The sequence below is a fragment of the Sinocyclocheilus anshuiensis genome, unplaced genomic scaffold (assembly GCF_001515605.1).
Source record: "Sinocyclocheilus anshuiensis isolate Anshui unplaced genomic scaffold, SAMN03320099.WGS_v1.1 scaffold3360, whole genome shotgun sequence".
NCBI lineage: Eukaryota > Metazoa > Chordata > Actinopteri > Cypriniformes > Cyprinidae > Sinocyclocheilus > Sinocyclocheilus anshuiensis.
Genome location: NW_015553483.1, coordinates 192,780 through 200,051, shown reverse-complemented (window position 1 = coordinate 200,051; position 7,272 = coordinate 192,780). Strand labels below are relative to the sequence as shown.

Below are 7,272 nucleotides of genomic sequence, written 5' to 3'. Positions count from 1 at the left end.
AAAAATAGTATATAATTAAATAAAAAATAATATTAAAATATAAAATATTTAAAATATAATTATTATATAATGTTGTCATTTTGATTTTAATGATATTAGAAAATAATTATAAACTATAGATATTATATTAAAATATTTTAGATAAAACATTTTATAAAACATAAAAAACATAAAAATATTTTATACTTTAATATGAAACATTTTAGCGCACAGAACATTTCAGCTGATTACAAAATATACAAAATATACAATTTAAAATACAAAATTATAATAAATAATATTCTAAAAATCAAAATGACAAAAATCTAGTACTTAAGACCCCTACCAGAATAACATTAAGGTGTCACCTTATCTGGATCCAAAGTGAAATCAGAGTCCAGCAGCTCCCCTGCGTCATCGTCAGGCTCTCCTTCGTAAATCTTGTACGCCGGGTTGCCAATCTCAACATTCATGGCTCCGTTGGTCATCCTCTGGTGTTGGAATCCCTTGGCGCTGTGGACACAAACACCAGTGAGCAGTTACATCTTTGTCCAAGCTTCTTCGCAACACACCTCTGCAGGCCGAGCCAAGGCACAAGAAGTTACTCTCACACACACACAAAGTAGCCTATCTCCAAGCAACTCACAAACATAGAGACACAGCTACATCCACCAGGGTCTCTCCTGCCATATAAACACATGTGCAAGAAGCCATGACACTTTGAGGAACCATCCATGTGCTTTCAGGTGGAGACTGCCAGCCAGAGTGAGCAACTCTGCAGGGTCTTAGAGAAAGCTGGATTTCCACAAGACATGGTCCACTATGGTCAATGAGGAGCCAAACACTTCAAGCACAGCGACACTGCTCTCACGGACATATATAAATGGACACAGTCTACAGCATGGCGCGAGGAGGAGTGAGAGGGACAGGACGCAGCCCAGTGCTGTGTCTTGCACCAAACAGTTGATCTATTTTAGCTGTCGTCAATAGATCCCTGTGTTGAAACTGGTAAAAACCACAGGAATACCACAGTAACAGTACAGGATCAGGCAGGAGAAGCAGGGAGAAAGAGAGGTAGAGTATGATGATGTGGGAGGAAGAGAGGAGAGGATGGACTAGGATGGGACCCTGCTGTTATAGAGTCAGTTACCGCGAACATCTGGAGCTGGGCTTGCCCCGCCTCACAGACCTGAGAGACGGAAAGATGCAGTTTAACCACAGAGAGAGAGAAAGTGAGAGAGCTGGAAATTGAGTTTAGTGTTAAATTAAAGAAGAATGTAGAGGAATTAATGCTCTAAAGCAGGGGTCTTCAACAGGGTACTGAAAGGGGTCTGCTAATTATTATATGAGCTTAGACTAAAATTGTAGAAAAAATATGTATTCAATACATGTAATCAATACAGAATTACAATTATAAAATAATAAACAATTATATACAAGAATAATTACATGTAAAATATTTTCTTTAACCAAACTAATATTTAAAAATAAAATATATAATCATACACATCATACAAAATAATGATGTACAAATATTTTATTCAGCCAAACAAATAATTATAGTATAATATATAATCATATAATTATTATATTAAATCAATTACCAAAACTAAGGCCCTTGAACTGAAAAAGTAAAAGACCCCTGCTCTACAGTAAAATGAGGGAGATTACAGGACATTTTGTTTTTTATCAATACACAAAATAAGTTTGGCTATAGTCCTGGAGTGTCTCTGAGTTCCTCTGTACACACTGAAATTGCTATACTGTATGTACTTACCCACGCATTCTCTTCTTGTACCACAAGATGGCACCAACCACTAACAGTGCAAGTAATAGCAGTAACATCACTGGGATGACCACTGATGGAGTATCTACACAAAGAAGAAATATGCATTATTATTGCCCAGATTTCTTCATAGCGACAGGCACACCTTACCTTATCAAACTGAATATGAATCTGAGAGAGATGTAAAGAAATGCTGGCACTTACTTCCAGAGTCTGAGTTTTTAACAGGGGCGACGTTGAACTCACAGCGGAAACCGGATCGGTCCGTGTGACACCTACATAACACACACACACACACTTTACATCACTGGCAATCCTTACAGTGTTTAGCTCAAACTTGGCTATTCTATTGTCGCTGCAATTCTAACAGAGAATCTTGTTAATATAGGTTTTTAAGATCATGCTAGACAGGTTTGTCAGCTGTCTCAAGTACAGAACTCAGGACATTCAGGTAGATTATCTTTTATCTGGGGTACCACAAGGTTCAGTACTAGGCCTACCTTTGTTTTCCATTTTCTTTATTCTATTTGCAGTCTAATTTTCCATTTTATGTGGATTTTATCTATTGGTGTTTTTTCTTTTTACATTTTACCAACAAAACATTTGCAAGAATGTAAAAGCAATTTCTTTTATACAGCTCTGTCCACTTAACCTGCACTGTGGCAGCATAGTATGAGGGTCTACAGAGCACTGGCCCTCAATGCAGAAGTCATCACAGGTGTAGCAGGTGGGCCGCTGGATGTTATTAGCGCATCTACACAGAAGAACATAAATTATCATAGAACCCACATAAACAGTACACAACTGATTCAAATCCATATTTATACAACTCATTATTTCAAACAAGCTAAGGCTTAACGCTGGAAGACTGAAAGCCCAGTGAGTCAAATATGCTGGTACGTACTTGCATATTATCCCGCTGCGTAGCACTTCACACTTGCCCGTGCCACAGTATTCACACTTGCTCAGTTCACATTGAGGACCAAAGTACAAGTCAGAACACTGGCACTGCTTAGTGCCGTTCATCGTCTCCATACAAGTACCTCCATTCTTACAGAAGTCCTCACACTGACCTGCACAGATTGATTTCAGGTACTTATTCGACTTTATAATGTATGTTTCATTTATTAGTAAGACTTTTGTTTGTATGCAAACAGCTAATAAAAAAAACATTAGGACATTCGAGATTTTATAAATGACTGAATCCTCTGTTTAAAGGTGACAAGTAGTTAAACTCACTGTACTGGCACTGGTCACCCAGGAAGCCCTTTGGACAACGGCAGGTTGGCTGGTTTCCCTGGTTGACAGTGCAGTTGCCCCCATTATGGCAGTAGTTGTTGCAAACGTGCAGGTTACATTTGGGGCCAGTGAAGCCAGTCTGACAGCGGCAGGTAGGAGCACCTGAAGAGAGGAAACAGAAAGTGTTGCTGATGTACCTATAGAGATAAATGTGCAGAGCCCTGGCCACGATGGCACAATGTGTCTGTGAGTGTGTGTACCTGTGCGTGACGGGGAACAGGTTCCTCCGTTCTGACAGTAGTCTCTGCACTGGTTGATTTCACAGCGTTCTCCACTGTAACTGGTGGGGCAGCGACATTTGGGCTGGTTCCATGCATTGAGGAAACAGCTGCCGCCATTCTGGCACTGAACATTACATGTAGGAGCTAAAAAAAATTTTTTTTAAAAATGACCATCTGGATGAACATTTTAAGTTTTAAGAAATGCATGTGAAATTAATTTATTCTCATGAAGTATCAGTTTTTTTTTTTTCATAAATGCATTCAGTCAAGCTCAAAAACAGTTTATACACAATATATACAATGAATTCTGAATAACTGGTGTGATCAGTAAAATGGTTATTCTATATTCCAGTGTAACAAGTGGCTTCGGCATTGCTCTGGCTGTGGTATAAAATGAATTAGGACTAGTGTTAAAGCAGTAGCAGACTGGAGGGTCTTACTGGATGGGGACTGGGTCGCTGGCGGCACCTCTGTACAGGTACCGTTGTCAGGGATGTGGTCATTAGGGCACGTGCACACTGGCCCACTGGGACTGAGTAGACACAACCATTCACACTTCTTCTTATCACATGGGTTAGTCACTGTAAAAAAAATACACTGATTAGATTGCAGTAAAAGACACTCACATTCGCAATCAGACCCTAAAAAATGTGACCAAACCACACACACTTTCACACAGACACTCACTCTCAGGCTGTTTGTAGCGGTGATATAGGACTATGTCAGTGGCGTGGTTGATGCCAGTGGTCAGATTCTCTGCCTGACCTTTGCCAAACTTGTTAACCCGGAAGACAAAGTTATTGGTGTAGGTAACACCATAAATGTAATCCTCAAAGATATCAATGCTGAAGGGGTGGAGGAGATCTGTAAGAAAGAGGGAGAAGCTGATTAATTCCTTGAAAGGTAGTGTATATTATTTTATAGCTGAATATACATTTTAGCTGATACAGTCATGCATGAGCTTTAACACCAGAGCATAACAGTGTTACTGAACTGTTTTTGATGTTGGACACAGCCACAACAGGGTCAGAGCCATCTAGACGCACACTGCCGATCATAGAGAGCTTGACATCTGCCCAGTACAGACGCTCATTGAAGTAGTCCACTGCAAGACCTGTTTTAGAGAAGACGTATGTATTAACACATGGATTTAATTTTAATACAGTGAACTTATTTCTTGGATACATATGGTTAAAATCAGCATTGTGCTGGTAAGACCTGTAGGCCACTGGATGTTCTCATGGACCAGGGTTTGTCTGAGAGTCCCATCCATGGCTGCCGTCTCAATCTTTGGATGATTCCCCCAGTCAGTCCAGTACATGGTTCTGAAATATGAAACAAAAATAAATTAATATCAATGAAATAATCTATTTGAAGCAACTGCATTAATTAAACATACAGTATACAAACAGTACAAGAACATGATGTTTCTTACCCTCTCTGAGGATCCACTACAATGGCATAAGGCTCATCAATCATGCCAGAAATCAGCGTCTTCCTGTGCTGGCCTGATATCTGAGCAACCTCGATCACATCACGTCCCGAATCGGTCCAATAGAGATTACCAGCCACCCAGTCTACCGCGATTCCACGTGGCATCTTCAAACCTGGAATCTGAAGAGGAGACAGGGAAAATTCAGAAAAGTTATCGCAAAGCATAAAGTTGAATATTGAACGCTGAATGTCTTGACTTACATCAAGGTTGGTGATGCTGCCCTCGCTTTGCCTCGTGTTGCGGTGAGAGTTGGACGTAGGACCTGATGGTGAGGTTGGAGAGGGCAGCTGGAAGCAGGAAATGCCAGACGTGTGCCAATTGGTCCAGAAAATGCGGTTGGTTTTGACGTGTAAGTCCATGGCATCGATGCGCACGTTGACGTCGCCCTGGAATGCCTGCTCATAAACCCATTTGCGCATATCAAGATTTAGACTCCGGATCTCGTTATCATCCGCAATGTAGAGGACCTGTTTACTAATGTTCTGACCTGCAGATGGACAAAAAAAAGTTTTTGATAGGTGATTCCGTCGGACAACTCTTAAGGGAAACTTTTAAAAAATAAAATCAGCACATACTGTCAGCCTTGCATGTGTTGTTAATCCTGGTGAAGTATTTGTGGCAGCTGCACTTGTAGGAGCCCTTGGTGTTGTTACACATGTGACAGCATATGCCGAACTGCTTGCACTCATTCTTATCTAAAGAGCCAACACAACAATTTACCAAATGTTGATCTGCATGTTGCAGTTGGCGATAACCTTCACTGACATTCTTTTTAAGATGGCAGACCATGTACCTTCACAGGTGTTGTGTCCGACGCTCTGGAAACCCTGTTTGCAGGAACAGAACGTGTCTGTGCCATTGGAAATGCAGTGAGCCTCATCGCCATCTCCACATAGAGATTTGTTACTCTTACAGTCATTCAGCATGGTGTCTGCAAACACACAGACAGACACATGAAGTCAATTCAATCAGGATTTAAGAAGCCTTTCTAAATACCAAACTATAAATTCAAAGCAGATTTGATCCACAAAGATTGACACTGGCATTATGACAAGCTATTAAAAATTGATGGTGAAATGTGTTGATTAAAATACTGGAAAATTGCAGTTGCAGTTTTATTGCAGTTTAAAACATTTTTTTTTTTTTTTTTTCATTACATTTTAGGATTTCGCTAATTACTTTTCATGACATTGTCTAGAAATAATTTTGTAACTACAATTCCTTTATAGTTTTCAATGATTGTGGGGTTCCTGCACGACGCTGTACCATAAGGTGGCAGCACCTTACCTGTCTTGCAGCCAATCTCATCTGACCCGTAATCTTCACAGTCATTAAAGAAGTTGCACCTCAGGTTGGCAGTGATGCATTTGCCACTGCTGCACTTGAACTGGTCTTTATCGCATGTGGATGTGTGGTCTCCTATATAAACATGAACCATGTCGCACATGTCACACTCCTTGAGTCTGATATAAAATCATTGAGGCATGTCAGAGCAGAAGACTCACCACAGTTGGCCTCATCTGAATTGTCTCCGCAGTTGTCCACACCATCACAGCGCTTGCCATTCCAGAGACATACACGATTATTCCGACAACGGAAATTTCTAGTGGGTGGGCACTGGAAGTTTCCTGAATTACAGAAAGGAAAGAGTTTACAGTCTGAAACATGTATTCATGTTATTTTTCTATTTATCACCAACAAAAAACTGCAAATGTATTGTAAATATTTGTCAGGGACGCTGATCATTTACAATTCAGTTGTGTGTGTGAGTTCTTACTGCATTCCTCAGGGTTCTCATCAGAGTTATCTCCACAGTCATCCTCCATATATAAAAGGCCATTTCAGAAAGAAGCAGACATGCATACTCACCAGAAATGTCACAACTCTCTTCATCACTGCCATCAATGCAGTCAGCATCAGCGTCACAGCGCCAGCGAAGTGGGATACAGTGGCCGTTCTTACACTGGAATTGATCCTCCTCACACTTCAGATCACAGCCATGCTAAGAGACACAACAATATATTATTTAATATAATTATTACAATTATTTCATATTAAATATTTTATATTATAATAAAGTGCTGAGTGTCATAAATGGACCTACTGGATGCAGTAACCACAAAAATCAACCAGTTAAAGAAACCCAAACTATATTTATATTTGAAGAGTTTGGTTCCAAAACGCTATAAATCCATTTAGATTAATTTGAGTAAAAATGTGTTTTCTTTACCAAGAAAGTGGCAAGATGAAAACCACTATTTTCTGTTTCAAACTTTCACATAGCATATTTAGGTTATAATAACATAAAAATTCAAATCCAGATTTTGATTTTCAAAGATTTATTATAAAATGTTACTATTTTTTTCCCAAAATGCAATAAATCCATGACAATTTTTTTCTTCAAAATGCAATAAATCCATTGAATCAATATAAAAGTTATTTTTCATATTGAAACTGTTGAAAATACACAACATAGTAAGTTGATCCACATA

General features: G+C 39.3%; 1 pseudogene; it reads right to left on the bottom strand.

The window, feature by feature from the left end:
* The window catches only part of LOC107668339 (low-density lipoprotein receptor-related protein 1-like), a 138,025-nt pseudogene that overhangs the window by 7,056 nt on the left and 123,697 nt on the right, over positions 1-7,272 (bottom strand).